The sequence below is a fragment of the Pinus tabuliformis genome, chromosome 6, assembly GCF_031772625.1.
Source record: "Pinus tabuliformis cultivar Carrire ecotype Pingquan chromosome 6, CPIR1, whole genome shotgun sequence".
Taxonomy (NCBI): Eukaryota; Viridiplantae; Streptophyta; class Pinopsida; order Pinales; family Pinaceae; genus Pinus; species Pinus tabuliformis.
The window spans coordinates 1708265788-1708280835 of record NC_142292.1 but is presented as its reverse complement, the minus strand read 5'-3'; positions in this window follow the sequence as shown (position 1 = coordinate 1708280835).

Genomic DNA, 15048 nt, shown 5'->3' with positions numbered 1-15048 from the left:
GCAACAAGAAAACTCATCACATAAATTGCTGCAATGTGAAATGCAATTATAAATGAGAAGAATGATGTTATATGATATGCATGAATTATGTTATTTGGAAAATTTGCATGCATACAACGTGTATGATGGATATGTTTCCCATCAATCTTGATGTTGTGGACCCATGTTGGGGGTTAAGTGTAAATGCATGGTATACATGCATGTTTGTTGTGCTAATGATAATGTTCATATGGTTCATTGTGTAAATTACTTTGAGAAAGAGTAATAAAAGTGAAATTTAACATGCCAGACAGTTGCGGATAGTTGGGTTGATGGTACTTGTCTGCCCGGATTGTGAAAGGCTTGAATGCCTTGGGTTGATGACAGTTACCTGCCCGGAGGGGTTGATGGTACTTGTCTGCCCGGATTGTGAAAGGCTTGAATGCCTTGGGTTGATGACAGTTACCTGCCCAGAGGGGTTGATGGTACTTGTCTGCCCGGATTGTGAAAGGCTGGAATGCCTTGGGTTGATGGCAGTTACCTGCCCGGAGGGGTTGATGGTACTTGTCTACCCAGATTTACTCTCCCTGGAATTCTTGAGCTGGTTGGCCAGTGGAATTCCATGTTAGACCTGGTAAGGTCTCTATCAAAGAAACTGTCTGGATGTGAAAATGACTCGGTTTGGTTGTGGGAACTAGTTCCCATGGGTTGGGAATTCTTTAGTCCATTGTGGTCTCATGGCTAAAGGAATTAACTAATCAGCTATATGTTATGTTAAAAATGAATTTTACATATAGTTGTGTTATGCACATTTAACAAGAAATGAGCTTAGTGCTCAATAAGGAGTAATTGGAAATTTTAATTCCTTTATTGTATTATTAATGTTGTGAACATCTTAGTGGGAGCTAAGACAGTTCTTGCTTGATGCAGTGATTGACTGTTTTGATGATTAGAGAGCTAGGTGCTCTTTTGGTACATCTAGAAGCACTTGCGAATGTCTTTAGTGAGAATTCATTCAGTGTGCACGAGAGCAGTGATTCATCATTTGATGATTAGTGTTAGTGCTCTTTAAGTACTTGTAAAAACACTGTGATTTAGAAATCATCTAGCATTGCACAATTGATGGCTAGTCAAAAGTATTTCATTTGACTCAAAATATAGTGACTAATGTGATTGAATTGTTAGTCATATATTACAGGAATTACTTACCATGGAAGGTTGAAGAATTGTCCAACCACTATTAAATGTTTACATGAAGGTATTCATGATTTTCAAGAATAGATGGTAAGTAATGGTAAGTTGACACAGAGAATTGTTTATTATGAATGAATAAGGGCCAAGTGGTGGCGATTAGAAGTTGCATATTTTTGCAATTATGGACGCTTATGACTATTGATGCTTATAACTAATGATATTTCTTATGACTATATCATTACTATTTTGTTTGTCGTCTTTTCTTGGAATGAAATCGTTGATTTCAAGGAGAAAGGATCACATTTTGTTTGGTTTAGATGATTAAACCATGAGTAAAATATCAAGTTCCCAACGAGAGATGAACACCGAGGACGGTGTTCTTGTTAAGGGGGGGAGTATGTAATATCCCTATTATATTTATCCCTGCGTAAAAAAATAATAATTGTAAATTACAAATCGGTTAATCAAACCGGCGTAAAAGTAATTGTAAATTACAAATCAGTTACAACTGATTCTTGGCGTTGGTTAAACGGATTGGGAGAGGATTTGCTGGTGCTCTCCCTTGGGAACAGGGCGGTTCGCTCCTTGTGCGGAGGTTTCTTCACCGGCATCTCCATTATGTAGAACCCGCTCCGCACAGGTCTCGGATTCCCCATTCCGCACAGCGACTAAACCGATTTGTATTAGAGGCAAAATACTTTATTTTGGCAAGCTGAACTATGTCCAGCAAAATACCCGGTTGGGGTATCTGTTCTTGGTCGTGCTCAATACATAGTGGGAAGCTTTGGGGTTTTTATACAGAACGGTTAATGGCACCTCAACGTCGGTGCTCAGGATTGTCCAGGGGTTTCTCCAGTCCCGTTGGCTGCCAACGAGCAAGACAATCCGTCAAGGTATCGCCGTCCTTGAAGCCATGGTAACTTTTTCTCCTTTTTCCTATGTGGGTACTATTTCATTCGAGTGATAGCGTTGGTTTTGCTGGAATGTATGCGGTAGCTTCTGCTGTGGGGCTAACTTCAGGTTCTGGGGTCTGGCTCATTCACCATTCCATGTTTCCTTGGAAAAACTGAATATTCATCGAGTCTTAGCAATTGAGGGTTTGATCGTTTTTACTGAGGGTTAGACGAACTTTTGCTCCCGTAGTAGCAGTAACTCAGATACTGTTAAGATTGTAGTTCTGGTAATGAATATCTCTGTTACTTCGTTGCTCTACATTGGCTCGGCTGCTTCTGAGCATCATTAGCTTGAATTATTCAGCTTGAATACGATCATGTTAATTAGTCAGAACTTAAAGATATAAATTTTGTGGGGTTTCAGTAAGCAGTTTGATTGCGATTTCTGGGTTTTCTTTTACGCTTCCCATCCCCACAGGATCTGTACTATTCATTAATGTATGGCTTACGCGCCCGATAGAGAGACCCTTGCATCGAGCAGGGTTGTTTCTCTGCCCATGTGGTGTTTAATATTAGATTATTTATCAAGCATTTGTATTGTTATGGGAGCACACTTCTGTGTCCCATCGAACTAACCATTATTACACCCAAATAACTATGCGAAGGCCAGATTCACCTCTTTATGGTTTCTTGATGTTTATCCATAAATATAGGGTATCTTTAATAGTTTCTGGAAAGATAACTATGTGAAGGAATGCATGTGCAAAGGCACAGAACAATATTTTATTACCTAGTATGTAAACTTAACCATTGTGTTATATGTTTTAAAAGAAACATGGACGTGTAAACTAATGGTTAGATCTCTTAGAGAGAGATATGCACCGGTGTGAATAAGCTTTGTGAAAAGTAGAACAAGAATCTACTTGAATAGATGTACTAGTTAGTTAGTATGTTATGCTTGCTCATGCAGATGAGTAGATGATAAAAGATCATTTTTTTTTAGAGGTTGTTTAATGATTTATTGATATTGTAGCTAATCTTGTTGCCAAGATTGTTGTCAACAGCATTGACAGGAAAAGATGGCGGTTGGTGCCAAAGGAAAGTAATGTTTAACTTTATGGCAGGAAAAAGGATTATTCGTCCATGCAGATGAATTCAAGCTGCAGTATTTTCCATTGCTAGAACATTTATGCCACAAGGAATGTTGCATGTGGCGGTATGTAAATAATAGAACACATGTAAATTGTATTAGCTTTTAGCTAGTTATGTGACAGCTTAATGATAGTTCATTGTAAAGATTTGAAGACAATGGCTAAGGGATGGAATCCCTTATAAGACATTGAGTGAGGGGTGAAAACCCTCACGAGCGTTTAATAATAAGATTAAACGTTTGCTGGTTTTCACCCTACGGGGTTTCTAGGGTATATCCGTGTTCTATGGTGTGATTGATGTGATTGCCTTATGTGTCTGTTGATAATGATGGGTCCTTAATGATGATGGTTCTTTATTTGATGTGACAACCATAGTGTCTTAGTACATGATTATCTAACATGGTTAAGGATATCAAGAAATGGATGCATGGATTCATGAGACAATTTGTGTTATTACAATGATGGTTAAAGGCTATGTAATGGTTATGAAATTTACTGTCTTTGATGGCAATTTACTTGATGTACTAATGAATTGTATATCTAATGGTTAGTGATGATTTGTGGAGTTGTGAATTGATTAATTACTTGTGGTAATTGTATAAAAAATTCTAACTCCCTACTTTTACACGCGAGGTTACCGGGGGTATGTGACAAATAGATTTTAGATAAAATTGACTATAAAAATTTCCTATAAAAACTAAAAAAAAAATAAAAGTATTACATTAGGAAAATGTGTTTTTGAATGTAAAAGTAATAGACTAGGAAAATGTGTTTTTGAAAGAATAAATGGATTTCGAAAATATATTTTTAAATATATAAATATATTTAATAGTTTAAAAATAATTTTGTCATATTTTAATTGTGCATATTTGATAGCTTTAATTTATGATTTTTTGTGATATTTTAATTGTGCACATTTGATAACTTTAACTTGTGACTCTAATATATCTCTAATAGATTTTAGATAAAATTGACTATAAAAATGTCCTATAAAAAGTAAAAAAAAATAAAAGCATTACATTAGGAAAATGTGTTTTTGAATGTAAAAGTAATAGACTAGGAAAATGTGTTTTTGAAAGGGTAAATGGATTTGGAAATATATTTTTAACTATATAAATATATTTAATAGTTTAAAAAATATTTTTGTGATATTTTAATTGTGCATATTTGATAACTTTAATTTATGATTTTTTGTGATATTTTAATTGTGCACATTTGATAACTTTAACTTGTGACTCTAATATAGCTCTAATAGATTTTAGATAAAATTGACTATAAAAATGTCCTATAAAAAGTAAAAAAAGTAAAAGTATTACATTAGGAAAATGTGTTTTTGGATGTAAAAGTAATAGACTAGGAAAATGTGTTTTTGAAAGCGTAAATGGATTTGGAAAATATATTTTTAAATATATAAATATATTTAATAGTTTAAAAAATATTTTTGTGATATTTTAATTGTGCATATTTGATAACTTTAATTTATGATATTTTGTGATATTTTAATTGTGCATAACTTGTGACTCTAATATATCTCTAATAGATTTTAGATAAAATTGACTATAAAAATGTCCTATAAAAAGTAAAAAAAAAAAGTAAAAGTATTACATTAGGAAATTGTGTTTTTGAATGTAAAAGTAATAGACTAGGAAAATGTGTTTTTGAAAGCATAAATGGATTTCGAAAATATATTTAATAGTTTAAAAAATATTTTTGTGATATTTTAATTGTGCATATTTGATAACTTTAATTTATGATTTTTTGTGATATTTTAACTGTGCATAACTTGTGACTAATATATCTCTCATAGATTTTAGATAAAATTGACTATAAAAATGTCCTATAAAAAGTAAAAAAAAAGTAAAAGTATTACATTAGGGAAATGTGTTTTTGAATGTAAAAGTAATAGATTAGGAAAATGTGTTTTTGAAAGCATAATTGGATTTGCAAAATATATTATTAAATATATAAATATATTTAATAGTTTAAAAAATATTTTTGTGATATTTTAAATGTGCATATTTGATAACTTTAATTTATAACTTTTTGTGATATTTTAATTGTGCACATTTGATAACTTTAACATGTGACTCTAATATATTTCTAATTAATTTTAGATAAAATTGACTATAAAAATGTCCTATAAAAAGTTAAAAAAAAAAAGTAAAAGTATTATATTAGGAAAATGTGTTTTTGAATGTAAAAGTAATAGACTAGGAAAATGTGTTTTTGAAAGCGTAAATGGATTTGGAAAATATATTTTTAAATATATAAATATATTTAATAGTTAAAAAAAAGTGATATTTTAATTGTGCATATGTGATAACTTTAATTTATGATTTTTTGTGATATTTTAATTGCGCACATTTGATAACATTAACTTGTGACTCTTATATATCTCTAATAGATTTTAGATAAAATTGACTATAGAAATGTCCTATAAAAAGTAAAATAATAAAATAAAATTATCACATTAGGAAAATGTGTTTTTTAATGTAAAAGTAATAGACTAGGAAAATGTGTTTTTTAAAGCATAAATGGATTTGGAAAATATATTTTTGAATATATAAATATATTTAATAGTTTAAAAAATATTTTTGTGATATTTTAATTGTTCATATTTGATAACTTTAATTTATGATTTTTTGTGATATTTTAATTGTGCACATTTGATAACATTAACTTGTGACTCTAATATATCTCTAATAGATTTTAGATAAAATTGACTATAAGAATGTCCTATAAAAAGTAAAAAAAAAAAAAGTAAAAGTATTACATTAGGAAAATGTGCTTTTGAATGTAAAATTAATAGACTAGGAAACTGTGTTTTTGAAAGCATAAATGGATTTGGAAAATACATTTTTAAATATATAAATATATTTAATAGTTTAAAAAATATTTTTGTGATATTTTAATTGTGCATATTTGATAACTTTAATTTATGATTTTTTGTGATATTTTAATTGTGCACATTTGATAACTTTAACTTGTGACTCTAATATATCTCTAATAGATTTTAGATAAAATTGACTATAAAAATGTCCTATAAAAAGTAAAAAAAAATAAAAGTATTACATTAGGAAAATGTGTTTTTGAATGTAAAAGTAATAAACTAGGAAAATGTGTTTTTGAAAGCATAAATGGATTTGGAAAATATATTTTTAAATATATAAATATATTTAATAGTTTAAAAAGTATTTTTGTGATATTTTAATTGTGCATGTTTGATAACTTTAATTTATGATTTTTTGCGATATTTTAATTGTGCACATTTGATAACTTTAACTTGTGACTCTAATATATCTCTAATAGATTTTAGATAAAATTGACTATAAAAATGTCCTATAAAAGGTAAAAAAAAGTAAAAGTATTACATTAGGAAAATGTGTTTTTGAATGTAAAAGTAATAGACTAGGAAAATGTGTTTTTGAAAGCATAAATGGATTTGGAAAATATATTTTTAAATATATAAATATATTTAATAGTTTGAAAAGTATTTTTGTGATATTTTAATTGTGCATGTTTGATAACTTTAATTTATGATTTTTTTGCAATATTTTAATCGTGCGTATTTGATAACTTTAACTTGTGACTCTAATATATCTCTAATAGATTTTAGATAAAATTGACTATAAAAATGTCCTATAAAAAGTTAAAAAAAAGTAAAAGTATTACACTAGCAAAATGTGTTTTTGAAAGCATAAATGGATTTGGAAAATATATTTTTTAAATATATAAATATATTTAATAGTTTAAAAATATTTTTGTGATATTTTAATTGTGCATATTTGATAACTTTAATTTATGATATTTTGTGATATTTTAATTGTGCACATTTGGTAACTTTAACTTGTGACTCTAATATATCTCTAATAGATTTTAGATAAAATTGACTATAAAAATATCCTATAAAAAGTAAAGTATTACATTAGGAAATGTGTTTTTGAATGTAAAAGTAATAGACTAGGAAAATGTGTTTTTGAAAGCATAAATGGATTTGGAAAATATATTTTTAAATATCTAAATATATTTAATAGTTTAAAAAATATTTTTGTGATATTTTAATTGTGCATATTTGATAACTTTAATTTATGATTTTTTGTGATATTTTAATTGTGCACATTTGATAACTTTAACTTGTGACTCTAATATAGCTCTAATAGATTTTAGATAAAATTGACTATAAAAATGTCCTATAAAAAGTAAAAAAAGTAAAAGTATTACATTAGGAAAATGTGTTTTTGGATGTAAAAGTAATAGACTAGGAAAATGTGTTTTTGAAAGCATAAATGGATTTGGAAAATATATTTTTAAATATATAAATATATTTAATAGTTTAAAAAATAATTTTGTGATATTTTAATTGTGCATATTTGATAACTTTAATTTATGATTTTGTGTGATATTTTAATTGTGCATATTTGATAACTTTAACTTGCGACTCTAATATATCTCTAATAGATTTTAGATAAAATTGACTATAAAAATGTCCTATAAAAAGTATAAAAAAAAAGTAAAAGTATTACATTAGGAAATTGTGTGATGCAGGAGCATCCAGCTCTGAGGAGACAGAGACTCAATGACTGGTTCGTGCAGAGACAGGACACGACTTTCAAGGGTGATTGGACAGGTCACCAAAAGGACTAATTGGTTGTTGTTTTTAATTAATCATTATTCATTTCCTTTCTTTTATTTAATTACAGCACAAGTTAAGTTACTGGTAGTTAGCTAGGTAGCAACAACTGTTTTAGTTAGTTTATTGTTTAAAGAAACAGGTAGTAGTTATTGCATTCAGTTTCCAAACAGTTACATTCAGTGTAGCTCAAAAGGAAGAAAATACGATGTAAGAGGGTTCTGTTTTTTTTTGGTTCACCTCAGAAGAGAAATTAAGAAAAAATATAGCAAGACAACATTCAAGCAAAAATAGAAGGACACCCTCTGTAATTGAAACTTTGTTTCCTTTTCCGAATATAAAGTACTGTTCATTACTTTACTGTGTTATACAACTGAGAGTTCAATTATTTGTTATTTTAAAGACAAGTTAATATAGAACGATATTCATATGCTGTAACTAGAAACATTGAAGCATCACAGGCCTCAGGCCGAAACCATAAGTACGTTGCCAGAACTATCATACAGCAAGAAGAGCAAGTGGACAAGCAGCATATGTGTACATCGTTGCGAGGATAAAGCAAAGACAGACTTCATATCAAGTCGAGTTACGGCCAAACCGAACAGAGCCCATACGCCAACACAAAGAGTCACACAGCCATTATTAAATCAACACAGCGACTATCAACAGAGGTAACAATTCCAGAACCATTTGTTTTCATTTAAATACAGTATTTCATAAGTCTTCGTACACCACAGTCCATTAGACAACAACAGAGTCATATAAACAAAAGCGGCACTGCCGTAACAGCAAAGTCTAAGATATAGACGCATGGAGGCCATACAATGAGACAGAGAAGCGAAACCCTGAAGATGTGAATGCCAGCGAAGGGCACGCCCATTCTACAAACCCTAACCAGCAGAACCCTACAGCTAGTCCGTATTACATACTCTAAAGAAATGCTGAAATGAGAATAGACCCTACCCGGTCAAAGGAAACCAGAGATTGGAGGAAGCCGAAGACTGTATAGAAGAAACCCTCACGAGCATAGTCCCAACCCACCTGCACAGGAGCACAGAATGAATTAATTCATCTCTATAACCAGAATAATGTCAGAAGAAGCCGAGTCATATTGTAAGTTGCAGGAGTAAAGGAACAGTGAACTTACCCAAGGGTCGACGAAGGTTGCCGAGCCACAAAACGAAACCACAAGCTGAAAGGCACAAGAACATTGTAAGTGTCGACAACAGATGGCAGAGGACGATAAATCATAGAACAAGAGGTTACCTTGAAGCCTGGTTGCGTTCGGAGGGAAGGTAACTCTGTGGCTGCGAATACCTGCACAGGACCAGAGTTCAGAGACTGGAAACCAAAAGACTGTTTAGCTAAAGCCATTAAAATACAAATCCTTACCACAGACTTCCAAACCGGGTCGACGAAGACAACAGCTACAGCAAAGGTTTTGCATTTCGAACAAGAGCCACCATCAGTGACAGAGTGAGAGCTAGGTAGGTGTCAGTGTACAGAGGGCAGCGCTATAGCCATGCGGAGCTGGAACAGAAGGGGAGACGGAAGCAAATGAGCCAAGACTAAAACCTTAAGGGTTTTACAAAGGCGGGAAGCCACGGAGAGGACCGGTGATCCACCTGGTAACCGGAAGATGAAAACTTAAATGCGCATCGGTGCTGGAGCAGATATTTACCCACGCAAGTGTGACCACGTGGGACTGAGGTGAGTCACGTGGCCGAGACCACGTCACCAGGGCTGGGCCATCATAAGTGGTATCAGAGCTAGTTTCTTGAGTTAGAACCAATGGAACAGGGAGAAGGTGAAGGTGAAGGAAGAGGAAGAGGAAGAGGAAGAGGAAGAGGAAGGGGAAGAGTAGTCCGGAGGGTAGTAGATGATGGACTTCGAGAGGAGATTCGAGTTTTGCGTGAAAGATTGGCAGTAGTGGAAGCTGGGGGAAGAAGAAACCCAGCAGATGACAGTGATGAAGAAGAAGTTGAACCAGAGGAGGAATTAGAGGGGGTGACACCAGAATTTAGATTGTTGAAGTCGGTCTTGCTGTCAAGTCATAAGCCAAAACATGAGTTGTCGACTTATGACGGAAGTCTGTCCGCAGACGTGTTGTTGGATTGGTTAAGTGAAGTCAACAAGTATTTTGAATTTGAGGAAACCAGCGAAGATAAGCAGGTGAAGTTCGCCGCCACCAAGCTGAAAGGACATGCGTCCTTGTGGTGGGACAGTGTTCAGGCGGAACGGAGGAGGCTTAACAAACAGCCTATAAAGAAATGGTCTAGAATGGAGGCCAAACTGAAAGAGAAATTCTTACCACAGGATTATCAGATTATGTTGTACAGGCAGGTACAGAACTTGAAACAGAGAGGAATGACTGTGAAAGAATTTACAGAAGAATTCTATAAGTTGAATTTGCGAGCAGGTTATGTGGAGGACACCCCGGAGAAAACAGCCAGATTTGTGAATGGCTTAAGGGGAGAAATCTTAGACGAGATTGGTATCCTTTCACCCCGAACAATGGAGGAAGCCTATCAGTTTGCACTGAAGGCGGAAGAAAAGATTAATCGGAAGCAGAATGCCAGGAGAGGAGGTGGAACTGGCAGGGGGAAGGGTAAAGTATTTGGAAGAGGTCGAGGTGCAGGCCCAAATGAAGAAAGCAGCAGTTCTAAATCTGCTGGAACAACAGAGAAAGACAATAGCACGAGAGGAGGACGACCACCCCAGCGAGGGCGAGGAAATGGTCGGGGCAGAGGAGCTGTCCAGTGCTATCGCTGCCACAAATGGGGGCACAAGTCTTATGAATGTCCTGAAGCTGAACCAGCAGGCGGAAGAGGGACTTATGTTGTTCAGACTGAGGATGCTGAGGCAACACCTCAGGAAGCAGAAAATGCACCAGAGACAGGTGAAGCTTTGGTGTTGAACAAAGTGCTGTTGAAACCAGCAAAGGAGGTTGCAGAACCAGATCAGCGGAAAGCCTTGTTCCGTACTGTCTGCAAGTCGCGGGGCAAGTGCTGCAAATTGATTATAGATAGTGGGAGTACGGACAATCTTGTGGCGGTAGAGATGGTGGACAAGTTGGGACTGAAGAAATTAAAGCATCCTACACCCTACAAAGTGTCATGGCTGCAGAAAGGGCATCAGCTGTTAGTTGATGAGCAATGTGAAGTAGAATTCCAAATTGGCAAGTACAAGGATAAGATCCTTTGTGATGTCATGCCCATGGATGTCTGTCACCTACTTTTGGGACGACCTTGGCAGTTCGATAGAGGTGCAGTTCATGACGGGAAAAAGAATTGCTACAAGTTTGTTAAAGATGGGATCAAGCACACGCTTGTACCCATCAAAGAGGAAAATACAGCAGAAACCAGTGGAGTGAAGGCATTGCTATTAGGAGGAAAGGAGTTCGTGAAACAGATTGAGGACAGCGAAATCAACTTTGCTGTCATAAGGAGGCCAAAGGCAGTAGTGTTACACACACAGCTGTCAGATTTGCCAGAAGAAGTTCAGCAATTGCTGCAAGAATTTGGGGACATAGTGGTGGATGATCTTCCAAATGAGTTACCACCAAGGAGGGGTATTAGTCATTGTATCGACTTTATACCAGGCGCAAGCTTACCGAATAAGGCTGCTTACCGTATGAGCCCCAAGGATCATGAGGAAATTAGAAAGCAAGTTCAGGAGTTACTTGACAAAGGGTTGATTCGAGAGAGTATGAGCCCTTGTGCAGTACCGACTGTTTTGGCTCCAAAGAAGGGAGGAGAATGGCGAATGTGCACAGACTCCAGAGCCATAAACAAAATTACTGTCAGGTACAGGTTCCCCTTACCAAGGATGGACGATATGATGGATTGTTTGAGTGGGGCAGCCTATTTCTCAAAAATTGATCTGAAGAGTGGGTATCATCAGATTCGAATACGAGAAGGCGATGAGTGGAAGACAGCTTTCAAGACAAATGAAGGCTTATATGAGTGGCTGGTGATGCCATTCGGATTGAGTAACGCTCCCAGCACATTCATGCGGTTGATGAATGAGGTATTGAAAGAGTTTAATGGGAAATTTGTGATAGTTTACCTGGATGATATTTTGATTTTTAGCAGGACTAAAGAGGATCATTTCAGGCATTTACAGAGTGTGTTGAGGAAGCTGCAGCAAAACAAGTTGCTGATAAATTTGAAAAAGTGTACCTTTTTCCAGCGAGAGCTAGTGTATTTGGGGTTTGTTATTGCAGAGAATGAGCTAAAAATGGATCCGGAAAAGGTGGCAGCCATAGTCAGCTGGCCGTCACCAAGGAGTTTGTTTGAAGTCCGGAGTTTCCATGGACTAGCCAGTTTTTATAGGAAATTTATCAGAAATTTCAGCGAGATTTGCGCACCTATGTTGGACACGATCAAGAAGGCAAATCAGCCTTTTCACTGGACTGAAGCGGCAGAAAGCAGTTTTCAAACTTTGAAGAAAAAGATCACTGAAAGACCAATATTGAGACTGCCAGATTTCAACAAACTTTTTCAAGTTCGTTGTGACGCCAGTGGGACAGCCATTGGAGCAGTCCTCAGTCAAGAGGACAGACCGGTCGCTTTCTTCAGTGAAAAACTAAATGAGAGCAGGCAGAAGTACTCAACCTACGACAAAGAATTTTATGCAATCATACAAGCGTTGAAGCATTGGCGGCATTATCTATTGGGAGATGAGTTTGTTTTGTTTACAGATAATTCTGCCTTGCAGTATATTATGCAACAGCACAAACTAAACCACAAACATGCAGCTTGGGTGGAGTATCTGCAAAATTTTACATTCGTATTAAAGCACATTAGTGGCCAAGCGAATAAGGTGGCAGATGCACTGAGCAGAAGAACCTTGCTTCTGCAGGAGAGTACAATGCAAGTTCTGGGTTTTGAACATTTGAAGGAACTGTATCAAGCTGATACCGAATTTGGGGAGGCATATGAAGCCTGTCAAAACCCTTTGACAAGGAATGATAGCATGTGGCTAGATTATAACTTGCAAGAAGGGTTGCTGTTCAAAGGAGGACAACTATGTATACCCAACTGTTCCATGAGGGAAAACATAATACAGGAGAAACACAGTGGAGGACTGGCTGGACACTTTGGTATCGACAAGACGGTTGCTCAAGTACAGCACTTTTATTTCTGGCCGAAATTGCAGCGAGATGTACAGAGGTACGTGAGCAGATGCAGAGTTTGCCAACTAGCAAAGGGTCATAGTCAAAACACTGGTCTTTACTCACCATTGCCGATTCCGAGTCGACCATGGGATTCAGTGAGCATGGACTTTGTTTTGGGTCTACCAAAGACACAGCGGGGCTTCGATTCAGTCATGGTTGTAGTTGACCGATTCTCGAAAATGGCACATTTTGTACCGTGCAGGAAAACCAGCGACGCTACTTACATTGCACACCTATTCTTTACTGAAGTCGTTCGGTTACATGGACTCCCGAAATCCATCATCTCTGATCGGGATGTAAAGTTTACGGGTCACTTTTGGAGAACTCTGTGGAAAAAGTTAAATACACAATTGCAGTTCAGCTCTGCTTATCATCCGCAGACTGATGGTCAGACGGAAGTCGTAAACAGAAGCCTGGGGAACTTACTTCGCAGTTTGACAGGAGGAAATTCCCGGACGTGGGACCGTGTACTTGCTCAAGCCGAGTTCGCGTACAACGATTCACCTAACCGCAGCACCGGTTACAGTCCGTTCCAGATTTTGTACGGTATGCATCCGCGAGGAGTGCATGAATTACGGGATTTGGGGAAACTTGAGAAACGGAGTGCTGATGGGGAAGAATTTGCTCAAGCAATGAGCAATTTACACGAACAGGTCAAGCTGAAGTTACAGGACAGCAGTTTGAAATACAAGCAGCGAGCTGACACAAAGCGTCGGGAAGTTCAGTTTAACGTTGGGGATGAAGTCCTTGCGTATCTACGTAAGGAAAGGTTTCCGAAGCGGGAGTATAACAAGCTAAAATTTAAAAAGATCGGCCCTTGCAAAATCATCCGCAAATTTTCTGCGAACGCTTACGAAATACAGTTGCCGCCCGAAATTGGAATTTCTCCCATTTTCAACGTGGCAGATCTGTTTCCCTATGTGGCCAATTCAGAAGATGATGCAGCAACTACAGCACCACAGAAAGACAGCTATGAGGAAGGTTCTTGGACGAGACAACTACCAAAGGCACCACCCCTTGAGATCGAAGGAATACTGGACACACAGGTAGCTAGACGCACACGCAGGAAGGAGTATCTGCGATATTTGGTCAAGTGGCGGAACCGTCCAATAGAGGACAGTTCTTGGCTCGACACAGCGCAGATAACTAAAGCAGGCTACTCTGTTGACGAGCTCATGGAACGGAGCCATGACTTTTTGCCACCCCGGGAGCCTGATGCAGGAGCATCCAGCTCTGAGGAGACAGAGACTCAATGACTGGTTCGTGCAGAGACAGGACACGACTTTCAAGGGTGATTGGACAGGTCACCAAAAGGACTAATTGGTTGTTGTTTTTAATTAATCATTATTCATTTCCTTTCTTTTATTTAATTACAGCACAAGTTAAGTTACTGGTAGTTAGCTAGGTAGCAACAACTGTTTTAGTTAGTTTATTGTTTAAAGAAACAGGTAGTAGTTATTGCATTCAGTTTCCAAACAGTTACATTCAGTGTAGCTCAAAAGGAAGAAAATACGATGTAAGAGGGTTCTGTTTTTTTTGGTTCACCTCAGAAGAGAAATTAAGAAAAAATATAGCAAGACAGCATTCAAGCAAAAATAGAAGGACACCCTCTGTAATTGAAACTTTGTTTCCTTTTCCGAATATAAAGTACTGTTCATTACTTTACTGTGTTATACAACTGAGAGTTCAATTATTTGTTATTTTAAAGACAAGTTAATATAGAACGATATTCATATGCTGTAACTAGAAACATTGAAGCATCACAGGCCTCAGGCCGAAACCATAAGTACGTTGCCAGAACTATCATACAGCAAGAAGAGCAAGTGGACAAGCAGCATATGTGTACATCGTTGCGAGGATAAAGCAAAGACAGACTTCATATCAAGTCGAGTTACGGCCAAACCGAACAGAGCCCATACGCCAACACAAAGAGTCACACAGCCATTATTAAATCAACACAGCGACTATCAACAGAGGTAACAATTCCAGAACCATTTGTTTTCATTTAAATACAGTATTTCA